Source organism: Oncorhynchus tshawytscha, linkage group LG13 (genome assembly GCF_018296145.1).
Source record: "Oncorhynchus tshawytscha isolate Ot180627B linkage group LG13, Otsh_v2.0, whole genome shotgun sequence".
In the NCBI taxonomy this organism is placed as follows: domain Eukaryota; kingdom Metazoa; phylum Chordata; class Actinopteri; order Salmoniformes; family Salmonidae; genus Oncorhynchus; species Oncorhynchus tshawytscha.
The window spans coordinates 86,665,538-86,679,520 of record NC_056441.1 but is presented as its reverse complement, the minus strand read 5'-3'; the positions used below and the strand labels follow the sequence as shown (position 1 = coordinate 86,679,520).

Below are 13,983 nucleotides of genomic sequence, written 5' to 3'. Positions count from 1 at the left end.
GAACCTTCTCCCTAGTCGGAGGTCCTGAGAGCTCTGGGGCAGGTTTCCATCAAGGATCTCTCTGTACTTTACTCCGTTCATCTTTCCCTCGATCCTGACTAGTCTCCCAGTATCTGCTGCTGAAAAACATCCCCACAGCATGATGCTGCCAGCACCATGCTTCACTGTGGAGGTGGTGTTCTCGGGGTGATGAGAGGTGTTGTGTTTGCCCCAGACATAGCATTTTCCTTGACGGCCAAAAAGCCCAGAGTACCTTCCATATGTTTGGGGAGTCTCCCACATGCCTTTTGGCGAACACCAAACGTGTTTGTTTGGGGAGTCTCCCACATGCCTTTTGGCGAACACCAAACGTGTTTGTTTGGGGAGTCTCCCACATGCCTTTTGGCGAACACCAAACGTGTTTGTTTGGGGAGTCTCCCACATGCCTTTTGGCGAACACCAAACGTGTTTGCCTCTTTTTTATTTTTATTTTTAAGCAATGGCTTTTTTTCTGGCCACTCTTCTGTAAAGCCCAGCAGGGATGCTGCCAGGTTTCCTCCAGACGTGACACTTGGTATTCAGGCCAAATAGTTCAATCTTGGTTTCATCAGACCAGAGAATCTTGTTTCTCACGGTCTGAGAGTCCTTTAGGTGCCTTTTGGCAAACTCCAAGAAGGTTGTTGTGCTTTCTACTGAGGAGTTGCTGCCGTCTGGCCACTCTACCATAAAGCCCTGATTGGTGGAGTGCTGCAGAGATGGTTGTCCTTCTGGAAGGTTCTCCCATCTCAACAGAGGAACTCTGGAGCTCTGTCAGAGTGACCATCGGGTTTGTGTTCACCTCCCTGACCAAGGCCCTTCTCCCCGATTGCTCAGTTTGGCCAAGCGGCCAGCTCTAGGAAGAGTCTTGGTGGTTTAAAACTTCTTCAATTTAAGAATGATGGATGCCACTATGTACTTGGGGACCTTCAATGCTGCAGAAATGTTTTGGTTCCCTTCCCCAGATCTGTGCCTCAACAAAATCCTGTCTCGGAGCTCTACTGACAATTCCTTTGTCCCCATGGCTTGGTTTCTGTTCTGATATGCACTGTCAGCTGTGGGACCTTATATAGACTGGTGTGTGCCTTTCCAAATCATGTCCAATAAAATGAATTTACCACAGGTGGACTCCAACAAGTTGTAGAAACATCTCAAGGACGATCAATGGAAACAGAATGCAGCGGAGCTCAATTTTGAGTTTCATAGCAAAGGTTCTGAATGCTTATGAAAACAATGTATTTAAAAAAAAAATACATTTGCAAAAATCAATAAAAAACAGTTTATGCTTTGTCATTATGGGGAATTGTGTGTAGTTTGATGAAAAAAAAAACATTTTAAAATAAGGCTGTAACAACAAAATAGGAAAAAGGGAAGGGGTCTGAATATTTTGAGAATGCACTGAACAATTTACTGTCCTCCTATTCCACCAGTCATTTAGGGACAACTGTCCTCCTATTCCACCAGTCATTTAGGGACGACTGTCCTTCTATTCCACCAGTCATCATCTAGGAACAACCATCCTCCTATTCCACCAGTCATTTAGGGACGACTGTCCTCCTATTCCACCAGTCATCATCTAGGGACAACCGTCCTCCTATTCCACCAGTCATTTAGGGACGACTGTCCTCCTATTCCACCAGTCATCATCTAGGAACAACCATCCTCCTATTCCACCAGTCATTTAGGGACAACCGTCCTCCTATTCCACCAGTCATCTAGGGACAACCATCCTCCTATTCCACCAGTCATTTAGGGACAACCGTCCTCCTATTCCACCAGTCATCATCTAGGAACAACCATCCTCCTATTCCACCAGTCATTTAGGGACAACCGTCCTCCTATTCCATCAGTCATCTAGGGACAACCGTCCTCCTATTCCACCAGTCATTTAGGGACAACTGTCCTCCTATTCCACCAGTCATTTAGGGACGACTGTCCTCCTATTCCACCAGTCATCATCTAGGAACAACCATCCTCCTATTCCACCAGTCATTTAGGGACAACCGTCCTCCTATTCCACCAGTCATCTAGGGACAACCGTCCTCCTATTCCACCAGTCATTTAGGGACAACTGTCCATCTATTCCACCAGTCATCATCTAGGGACAACTGTCCTCCTATTCCACCAATCCTCTAGGGACAACCGTCCTCCTATTCCACCAGTCATCATCTAGGGACAACCGTCATCCTATTCCACCAGTCATCTAGGGACAATGGTCATCTTATTCCATCAGTCGTCATCTAGGGACAACTGTCTTCCTATTCCACCAATCATCTAGGGACAACTTTGCTCCTATTCCACCAGTCATTTAGGGACAACTGTCCTCCTATTCCACAAGAGTGGGGACAACTGTCCTCCTATTCCAGTCATCTAGGGACAACTGTCCTCCTATTCCACAAGAGTGGGGACAACTGTCCTCCTATTCCATCAGTTATCTAGGGACAACTGTCCTCCTATTCCACAAGAGTGGGGACAACTGTCCTCATTCCACCAGTCATCTAGGGACAACTGTCCTCCTATTCCACCAGTCATCTAGGGACAACTGTCCTCCTATTCCACCAGAGTGGGCACAACTGTCCTCCTATTCCACCAGTCATCTAGGGACAACTGTCCTCCTATTCCACCAGTCATCTAGGGACAACTGTCCTCCTATTCCACCAGTCATCTAGGGACAACTGTCCTCCTATTCCACCAGTCATCTAGGGATGACACTGTCCTCCTATTCCACCAGCCTGCTCCAGGACAGACTTCATCCTATTCCACAACCAGTGGGGACAATGCGTGTGGTGATGTTACCCTCAGGGAGGGAGGGGACTGTCATCCTATTCCAAAGTTCAGTCAAACAGGGACAGTTTACAAAGATACAGTAGTATTCCACAAAGACATCTAGGGACAACTGTTACAGCAGTTACCTCGTAGGTAGTAGGTAGTCATCTAGGGACAACTGTCCTCCTATTCCACCAGAGTGGGCACAACTGTCATCTTATTCCATCAGTCATCTAGGGACAAGCGTCATCCTATTTGACCAAGGTGCAGAGAGGATGACACTCACCAGATTTCTGCACATGCAGCTCTCTCTTGGCCTGCTCCAGGATAGAGTTGATGGCGTCGTCTGAACCACACTCTGGGGTACGGATGCGTGTGGTGATGTTACCTGGACAGGGGGAGGGAGGGGGATTAGACATACCACCAATTAAAAGTTCACTTCAAACAGGTACAGTTTACAAAGATACAGTAGTATAGCTAATCTACAAAGACACTGCAGACAGACACAATAGTTACAGCAGTTACTTCAAGTAGGTAGTAGGTAGAGTAGTTACTGTAGGTAGAGTAGTTACTGTAGGTAGAGTAGGTAGAGTAGTTACTGTAGGTAGAGTAGTTACTGTAGGTAGAGTAGTTACTATAGGTAGAGTAGTTACTATAGGTAGAGTAGTTACTGTAGGTAGAGTAGTTACTGTAGGTAGAGTAGGTAGAGTAGTTACTATAGGTAGAGTAGTTACTATAGGTAGAGTAGTTACTATAGGTAGAGTAGGTAGAGTAGTTACTGTAGGTAGAGTAGTAACTATAGGTAGAGTAGTTACTGTAGGTAGAGTAGGTAGAGTAGTTACTGTAGGTAGAGTAGTAACAGTAGTTACAGTAGGTAGAGTAGTTACTGTAGGTAGAGTAGTTACTGTAGTAGAGTAGGTAGAGTAGTTACTATAGGTAGAGTAGTAACAGTAGGTAGAGTAGTTACTATAGGTAGAGTAGATAGAGTAGTTACAGTAGGTAGAGTAGTTACTATAGGTAGAGTAGTTACAGTAGGTAGTTACTATAGGTAGAGTAGGTAGAGTAGTTATAGTAGGTAGAGTAGTTACAGTAGGTAGAGTAGTTACAGTAGGTAGGTAGAGTAGTTACTATAGGTAGAGTAGTTACAGTAGGTAGTTACTATAGGTAGAGTAGGTAGAGTAGTTATAGTAGGTAGAGTAGTTACAGTAGGTAGAGTAGTTACTATAGGTAGAGTAGGTAGAGTAGTTACAGTAGGTAGAGTAGTTACAGTAGGTAGAGTAGTTACAGTAGGTAGAGTAGGTTAAGTAGTCACTATAGGTAGAGTAGTTACAGTAGGTTAAGTAGTCACTATAGGTAGAGTAGTTACTATAGGTAGAGTAGGTAGAGTAGTTACTATAGGTAGAGTAGTTACAGTAGGTGGAGTAGTTACTATAGGTAGAGTAGTTACTATAGGCAGAGTAGTTACTATAGGCAGAGTAGTTACTATAGGTAGAGTAGTTACAGTAGGTAGAGTAGTTACAGTAGGTAGAGTAGTTACTATTAGTTAGTCGGTACAGTAGTTAGTCAGTACTTTAGGTACAGTAGTTAGTCAGTACAGTAGTTAGTCAGTACAGTAGGTAGTCAGTACTTTAGGTACAGTAGTTAGTCGGTACAGTAGGTAGTCGGTACAGTAGGTACAGTAGGTAGTCGGTACAGTAGGTAGTCGGTACAGTAGGTACAGTAGGTAGTCGTTACAGTAGGTAGAGTCGGTACAGTAGGTAGTCGGTACAGTAGGTAGTCGGTACAGTAGGTACAGTAGGTAGAGTCGGTACAGTAGGTAGTCGGTTACAGTAGGTAGTCGGTAGGTAGTAGGTACAGTAGGTAGTCGGTACAGTAGGTAGTCGGTACAGTAGGTACAGTAGGTAGTCGGTACAGTAGGTACAGTAGGTCAGTCGGTACAGTAGGTACAGTAGGTAGTCGGTACAGTAGGTACAGTAGGTAGTCGGTACAGTAGGTCGGTACAGTAGGTAGTCGGTACAGTAGGTACAGTAGGTAGTCGGTACAGTAGGTACAGTAGGTAGTCGGTACAGTAGGTACAGTAGGTAGTCGGTACAGTAGGTACAGTAGGTACAGTAGGTACAGTAGGTAGTTGGTACAGTAGGTAGTCGGTACAGTAGGTACAGTAGGTAGTCGGTACAGACGGTACAGTAGTTAGTCGGTACAGTAGGTAGTCGGTACAGTAGGTACAGTAGGTAGTCGGTACAGTAGGTAGTCGGTACAGTAGGTACAGTAGGTAGTCGGTACAGTAGGTAGTAGGTACAGTAGGTAGTCGGTACAGTAGGTAAGTGGGTAGTCGGTACAGTAGAAAGTCGGTAAAGTAGGTAGTCGGTACAGTAGGTAGTTGGTACAGTAGGTAGTAACTACACTAGGTACAGTAGGTAGTCGGTACAGTAGTTAGTAAGTACACTAGGTACAATAGGTAGTCGGTACAGTAGGTAGTCGGTACAGTAGGTAGTAAGTACACTAGGTACAGTAGGTAGTCTACAGTAGGTAGTCGGTACAGTAGGTAGTAAGTACACTAGGTACAGTAGGTAGTCTACAGTAGGTAGTCGGTACAGTAGGTAGTAAGTACACTAGGTACAGTAGGTAGTCGGTACAGTAGGTACAGTAGGTAGTCGGTACAGTAGGTAGTAGGTACAGTAGGTAGTCGGTACAGTAGGTAAGTGGGTAGTCGGTACAGTAGAAAGTCGGTAAGTAGGTAGGGTAGTCGGTACAGTAGGTAGTTGGTACAGTAGGTAGTAACTACACTAGGTACAGTAGGTAGTCGGTACAGTAGTTAGTAGGTACACTAGGTACAATAGGTAGTCGGTACAGTAGGTAGTCTGTCGGTACAGTAGGTAGTAACTACACTAGGTACAGTAGGTAGTCTACACTAGGTACAGTAGGTCGTCGGTACAGTAGGTTAGTAAGTACACTAGGTACAGTAGGTAGTCTACAGTAGGTAGTCTGTACAGTAGGTAGTAACTACACTAGGTACAGTAGGTAGTCTACAGTAGGTAGTCGGTACAGTAGGTAGTAAGTACACTAGGTACAGTAGGTAGTCTACAGTAGGTAGTCGGTACAGTAGGTAGTAAGTACACTAGGTACAGTAGGTAGTCTACAGTAGGTAGTCGGTACAGTAGGTAGTAAGTACACTAGGTACAGTAGGTAGTCGGTACAGTAGGTAGTCGGTACAGTAGGTACAGTAGGTACAGTAGGTAGTCTACAGTAGGTAGTCGGTACAGTAGGTAGTAAGTACACTAGGTACACAACTGAGAAGCTTCAATCAGCACTGTGACTGACAAGAGGTAGACGGACACAGACAGACAGGGGTCACTCTACAGCTGCCCCCCCCTTCCGGGAATAGGCCTGCTGGCAACGGGGCAACAACGAGGCAAAGAGAGGGGTAACTGCACTCTACAGCTGCCCCCCCTTCCGGGAATAGACCTGCTGGCTACGGGGCAACAACGAGGCAAAGAGAGGGGTAACTGGGAAGTGTCAACCGGAACAGTGGGTTGATGTGGAAATAACGACATCATTTTTGGGGGTTTAATCGTGCCGAAAGCCATGCTCAAACCACCATGGTTAAAATACAAAGGAAGGTTAAGGTCGGGGCGTGAGAGTAACTCACATACTTCCCCTTTGACATTGAGACGCTGTTTTTAATCGTTTTTGTTCACGTCACACTGTGACTGACAACCGAACAGACACATTGTATTCACTGGTGAGCAGCCCTCCCCACTGAACCCTACTGTCAGCTCATTAACTCTAAATGATACACTGTGGGACAGCTTTGAGAGCGGCTTCTGTGTGACTGTTTCAGCATCCTTTAACGCCTCACACATTACTCTGCTTTTACACTGCCAGGCCAGTATGAGCCAGTATGAGCCTGTATGAGCCTGTATGAGCCAGTATGAGCCAGTATGAGCCTGTATGAGCCTGTATGAGCCTGTATGAGCCTGTATGAGCCAGTATGAGCCAGTATGAGCCTGTATGAGCCTGTATGAGCCTGTATGAGCCTGTATGAGCCTGTATGAGCCTGTATGAGCCAGTATGAGCCAGTATGAGCCAGGATGAGCCAGTATGAGCCTGTATGAGCCTGTATGAGCCAGTATGAGCCAGTATGAGCCTGTATGAGCCAGTATGAGCCTGTATGAGCCAGTATGAGCCAGTATGAGCCTGTATGAGCCTGTATGAGCCTGTATGAGCCTGTATGAGCCTGTATGAGCCTGTATGAGCCAGTATGAGCCAGTGTGAGCCAGTGTGAGTGTAGAGAGGGAGGTGGGGAACGGGGTTACGAGTATGACAGTTACATGCACAACACAGGCACACCTCATCCAACACTACAAGGACAGAAACAGAAGTGCGTGTGTGTGTGTGTGTGTGGACAGACCTGTCCGCGAGGCTTGGTCAGAGCTGGCTCTCTGCATCGGTACGTCCTGTAATGCATGGCTAAGGGGCTGGCCTGGGCTCTCTGTCAAAAACAACAACAACATGTTGCGCCAACTTTACGCCAACTTCCTGCTTCCATATGTGCACCTATATTTCATATCTCTGTTGTGTGTCAATAAAACAAAATGACAATACACACAGCTACTGAACTGTACGACAGGGTGAAACATAGGACAAGTGGTTACATCTCAAAGTCAACAAGGACATTCAACCCGAGGACTGACAGCTTAAACACAGGGTTAAGATAGTTAAACCCAGGTCCGACTGTCCACTCCCTGACAACACAGAGCAGAGGTAAAAAAATGCTCGGACGCGGAAAGAAAAGCAGGCAGGGCCCCGATCGAACATGACTGTGGAAAACAGTAGTCCTGTCCTCCTCTTAGTCAATACTATCGACGTGTGAAAGGTTTCAGTATTGATCATGGATGGTGAAGGGAGGCTTTAGAGGCCTCTGGTTGACTAAAGCAACAAACCTTACTGATGGAACAACTGGTGGCTTTTATTAACAGAGGAACAACTGGTGGCTGGTATTAACAACTGGCGGCTGGTATTAACAACTGGCGGCTGGTATTAACAACTGGCGGCTGGTATTAACAACTGGCGGCTGGTATTAACAACTGGCGGCTGGTATTAACAACTGGCGGCTGGTATTAACAACTGGCGGCTGGTATTAACAGCTGGTATTAACAACTGGCGGCTGGTATTAACAACTGGCGGCTGGTATTAACAGCTGGTATTAACAATTGGTGGCTGGTATTAACAACTGGTGGCTGGTATTAACAGAGGAACAACTGGTGGCTGGTATTAACAACTGGTGGCTGGTATTAACAACTGGCGGCTGGTATTAACAACTGGTGGCTGGTATTAACAGCTGGTATTAACAACTGGTGGCTGGTATTAACAACTGGTGGCTGGTATTAACAGAGGAACAACTGGTGGCTGGTATTAACAACTGGCGGCTGGTATTAACAACTGGCGGCTGGTATTAACAACTGGCGGCTGGTATTAACAACTGGCGGCTGGTATTAACAACTGGCGGCTGGTATTAACAACTGGCGGCTGGTATTAACAACTGGCGGCTGGTATTAACAACTGGCGGCTGGTATTAACAACTGGCGGCTGGTATTAACAACTGGCGGCTGGTATTAACAACTGGTATTAACAACTGGTGGCTGGTATTAACAACTGGTGGCTGGTATTAACAGAGGAACAACTGGTGGCTGGTATTAACAACTGGTGGCTGGTATTAACAACTGGCGGCTGGTATTAACAACTGGCAGCTGGTATTAACAACTGGCAGCTGGTATTAACAACTGGCAGCTGGTATTAACAACTGGTGGCTGGTATTAACAGCTGGTGGCTGGTATTAACAGCTGGTGGCTGGTATTAACAACTGGTGGCTGGTATTAACAACTGGTGGCTGGTATTAACAACTGGTGGCTGGTATTAACAACTGGTGGCTGGTATTAACAGCTGGTATTAACAACTGGTGGCTGGTATTAACAACTGGTGGCTGGTATTAACAACTGGCGGCTGGTATTAACAGAGGAATAGTTTGCGAACAGGCAGCTAGACAGACAGGCAGCTAGACAGGCAGACAGACAGACGGGCAGGCAGGCAGGAAGACAGACGGGCAGGAAGACAGACGGGCAGGAAGACAGACAGCAGGCAGGAAGACAGACAGCAGGCAGGAAGACAGACAGCAGGCAGGAAGACAGACAGCAGGCAGGAAGACAGACAGACAGACAGGAAGACAGATAGCAGGCAGGAAGACAGACAGACAGGCAGGAAGACAGACAGCAGGCAGGAAGACAGACAGGCAGGAAGACAGACAGGCAGGAAGACAGACAGGCAGGAAGACAGACAGGCAGGAAGACAGACAGGCAGGAAGACAGACAGACAGGAAGACAGACAGACAGGAAGACAGACAGACAGGAAGACAGACAGACAGGAAGACAGGCAGGCAGGAAGACAGGCAGGAAGACAGGCCTCTCACCTCTCTGCCGTCCCTGGATGCTGCGTAGTGCCAGGATGTTCTGCTCGTCAGACAGGAACTGCCGCATCTTGTGGAAGGGCTCTTTGCCCCGGATGGTCAGCTTGCTCCAGGGTTTGGGCCGAGCCAGGATCTCACTGACCGAGCCTTGGGACAGGCCCAGAACATAGTGGCCAAACACCCGCTGGCCAATGTTGTGTTTAATCAGCTGCTCCTTGATCTGTCGGGCGATCTCTGAGGTGTCCATGTCCTCCCAGTCAGACACACTGCCCCCAGTCCCCTCAGACTGGCTGGGAGAGGGGGACGGGGCACCGCCACTACCATTCACCTCTGGGCCTGCAGGAGACTGTAGGGGGCTGGCCGAGAGCGGGACAGGGCTAGAGCCAGAGCCGGAGGTGGAGGTAGAGGTGTAGTGGACAGGGGCAAACAGTAGAGCTGCTCCCTGAGTGGACTCCTGCAGGGCTTTGGAGTAGAACGTCTGCATGAGCTGGCGCTGCAGGAGGGAGTTGAGGGACATCTTGCCCCCCACCAGTGGGAAAGGGGGGCTGTAGAAGTCCTGGCCGATGCCCGTGGGGGTGAAGGGGTGTGTTCCGTTGGTGATCGAGGTGTTAAGGGGGTCAGTTGGGGTTCGGGGCTGGGGGGGAGGGAGGGAGAAGAGGAGGAGGCAGGGAGGGGGTACTGGGCGTGGTGGTCTCCTCCACGGACGCCTCTTTCCCTTTCCGCCCGGCTGACCCTACAAGAAAGGTCAAACACAAGGCATTATGGGGGAGTCAACAAAAAAGGGGGCGAAAAAAACAAACCCAAAAAAGTTGTTTATTTTTTAAGGTCAAAAGTTTTTTTTTTAATGTAAATAGATTCTCTTCCTCTCTCCTTTTTGATAAACCCCCCCGGACAAGATGCCCAAGCATTTGTGATTTGTACCTTTCTTGTAAGAGACAGCCTGGGAAGAAAAAAGAAAGCACTTAAACCAGTCAAAATGGTTGCTGCCCAGCCTCGACTCAGCAGGCAGGGAGGGGTTTAGTCAGCAGGCCTCGACTCTGGCAGGCAGGGAGGGGTTTAGTCAGCAGGCCTCGACTCTGGCAGGCAGGGAGGGGTTTAGTCAGCAGGCCTCGACTCTGGCAGGCAGGGAGGGGTTTAGTCAGCAGGCCTCGACTCTGGCAGGCAGGGAGGGGTTTAGTCAGCAGGCCTCGACTCTGGCAGGCAGGGAGGGGTTTAGTCAGCAGGCCTCGACTCTGGCAGGCAGGGAGGGGTTTAGTCAGCAGGCCTCGACTCTGGCAGGCAGGTTGGGGTTTAGTCAGCAGGCCTCGACTCAGCAGGCAGGGAGGGGTTTAGTCAGCAGGCCTCGACTCTGGCAGGCAGGTTGGGGTTTAGTCAGCAGGCCTCGACTCAGCAGGCAGGGAGGGGTTTAGTCAGCAGGCCTCGACTCTGGCAGGCAGGTTGGGGTTTAGTCAGCAGGCCTCGACTCTGGCAGGCAGGTTGGGGTTTAGTCAGCAGGCCTCGACTCTGGCAGGCAGGTTGGGGTTTAGTCAGCAGGCCTCGACTCTGGCAGGCAGGTTGGGGTTTAGTCAGCAGGCCTCGACTCTGGCAGGCAGGTTGGGGTTTAGTCAGCAGGCCTCGACTCTGGCAGGCAGGTTGGGGTTTAGTCAGCAGGCCTCGACTCTGGCAGGCAGGTTGGGGTTTAGTCAGCAGGCCTGAGTCTGGCAGGCAGGGAGGGGTCCAGTCAGCAGGCCTGAGTCTGGCAGGCAGGGAGGGGTCCAGTCAGCAGGCCTGAGTCTGGCAGGCAGGTTGGGGTTTAGTCAGCAGGCCTGAGTCTGGCAGGCAGGGAGGGGTCCAGTCAGCAGGCCTGAGTCTGGCAGGCAGGTTGGGGTTTAGTCAGCAGGCCTGAGTCTGGCAGGCAGGGAGGGGTCCAGTCAGCAGGCCTGAGTCTGGCAGGCAGGGAGGGGTCCAGTCAGCAGGCCTGAGTCTGGCAGGCAGGTTGGGGTTTAGTCAGCAGGCCTGAGTCTGGCAGGCAGGGAGGGGTCCAGTCAGCAGGCCTGAGTCTGGCAGGCAGGGAGGGAGAGGTCCAGTCAGCAGGCCTGAGTCTGGCAGGCAGGGAGGGAGAGGTCCAGTCAGCAGGCCTGAGTCTGGCAGGCAGGGAGGGAGGGATGTAGTCAGCAGGCCTGAGTCTGGCAGGCAGGGAGGGAGAGGTCCAGTCAGCAGGCCTGAGTCTGGCAGGCAGGGAGGGAGAGGTCCAGTCAGCAGGCCTGAGTCTGGCAGGCAGGGAGGGAGGGGTCTAGTCAGCAGGCCTGAGTCTGGCAGGCAGGGAGGGAGAGGTCCAGTCAGCAGGCCTGAGTCTGGCAGGCAGGGAGGGAGAGGTCTAGTCAGCAGGCCTGAGTCTGGCAGGCAGGGAGGGAGAGGTCCAGTCAGCAGGCCTGAGTCTGGCAGGCAGCGAGGGTGGGGTCCAGTCAGCAGGCCTGAGTCTGGCAGGCAGCGAGGGTGGGGTCCAGTCAGGCCTCCCAATGTCTCTCTTCACTAGGTTTACTTGTGTTCACTATGTTCAGGGCCCATTGGTGGAGTGGCTGCAGCGCAGCAGTGTAACAGCGGATCTGATTGGGCCTAATAGTGGTATAGAGAGCTTCACAATTTGTCATCTGTAAGGGTGAAAGATCTGGTTGTGATGGCGCCATGACAGGAGGAACTTGATTGACTTTTTATGAATCCTTTGTTCAGTCTTAAAGCTCCAGAAAAAAAGAGTAACACTTGATGTTGTAGTCTTTCTGTACACTTAGTCACCTCCATTCCAGATACTTTAGTTTGTTGAGATACTGAGCAAATAAATAAAACGGTCTTGATAAAAATGGCCGGTCGCAGAACACAAGAACTTCTAGAAATATCCAGTGGAAAAAAAAGGTCATGCCAAAATGTAGAGATTGTCAAGTACTCGGGCTTCCTGAAACTGAGCTTGTTACCAGGTGTAGAGACTGTCAAGTACTCGGGCTTCCTGAAACTGAGCTTGTTACCAGGTGTAGAGACTGTCAAGTACTCGGGCTTCCTGAAACTGAGCTTGTTACCAGGTGTAGAGACTGTCACGCAGGTTCCTGAAACTGAGCTTGTTACCAGGTGTAGAGACTGTCAAGTACTCGGGCTTCCTGAAACTGAGCTTGTTACCAGGTGTAGAGACTGTCAAGTACTTGGGCTTCCTGAAACTGAGCTTGTTACCAGGTGATTTGTACAGGAACTTCTCATTATCACAAAAGCTGATGTTTTCTAATCTCTGGTATGCAAGATGTTGTGCCGCTAACTTTAACATGAGAAGATAAATCAGTGAACATCCCCTCTACCTGAACATGGAATAATCATAATAATCATACCCACTGCACACATTGTAACATGAACCCTCCAGTATCTGGGGTGGCAGGAAGCCTAGCGGTTAGAGCATTGGGCCAGTAACCGAATCCCTGAGCCGACAAGGTAAAAATATGTCGTTCTGGCCCTGAACAAGGCAATTAAACCACCGTCCCCTGATAGGCCGTCCCCATGATAGGCCGTCCCCATGATAGGCCGTCCCCATGATAGGCCGTCCCCATGATAGGCCTAATCTGAATAGAGCGGCACATATTTTGATTCAAAAACCAGGATCAAACCATTGGTTGGGCAGTTGTAACCCTTGATGATGTATTGTCCCCCAGGCCTTTGGTTAACACCGATGACATTTGAAACACACCAAGACAGAGAGAGGTAATATAGAGAGGGCTAGTGCTGAGGGAGAGGCACCGCAGCCTAATTTTCAGAGCTCACTCACTGAAACGCCTCACACACACACTGAAACGCCTCACACACACACTGAAACGCCTCTCACACACACACTGAAACGCCTCTCACACACACACACTGAAACGCCTCTCACACACACACTGAAACGCCTCACACACACACACTGAAACGCCTCACACACACACACTGAAACGCCTCACACACACACACTGAAACGCCTCACACACACACACTGAAACGCCTCACACACACACACTGAAACGCCTCACACACACACACTGAAACGCCTCACACACACACACTGAAACGCCACACACACACACACACTGAAACGCCTCACACACACACACTGAAACGCCTCACACACACACACTGAAACGCCTCACACACACACACTGAAACGCCTCACACACACACACTGAAACGCCTCACACACACACACTGAAACGCCTCACACACACTGAAACGCCTCACACACACTGAAACGCCTCACACACACTGAAACGCCTCACACACACACTGAAACGCCTCACACACACACTGAAACGCCTCACACACACACTGAAACGCCTCACACACACACTGAAACGCCTCACACACACACTGAAACGCCTCACACACACACACTGAAACGCCTCACACACACACACACACTGAAACGCCTCACACACACACACTGAAACGCCTCTCACACACACACTGAAACGCCTCACACACACACACTGAAACGCCTCACACACACACACACACACACTGAAACGCCTCACACACACACACTGAAACGCCTCACACACACACACTGAAACGCCTCACACACACACACTGAAACGCCTCACACACACACACTGAAACGCCTCACACACACACTGAAACGCCTCACACACACACACACACACACTGAAACGCCTCACACACACACACGCCTCACACACACACTGAAACGCCTCACACACACACACTGAAACGCCTCACACTGAAACGCCTCA

At 49.4% G+C, this 13,983-nt stretch overlaps 1 protein-coding gene across 1 annotated transcript in view; it reads right to left on the bottom strand.

The window, feature by feature from the left end:
- The window catches only part of cux1b (cut-like homeobox 1b), a 149,959-nt gene that overhangs the window by 39,305 nt on the left and 96,671 nt on the right, over positions 1-13,983 (bottom strand). The window lies entirely within an intron of this gene.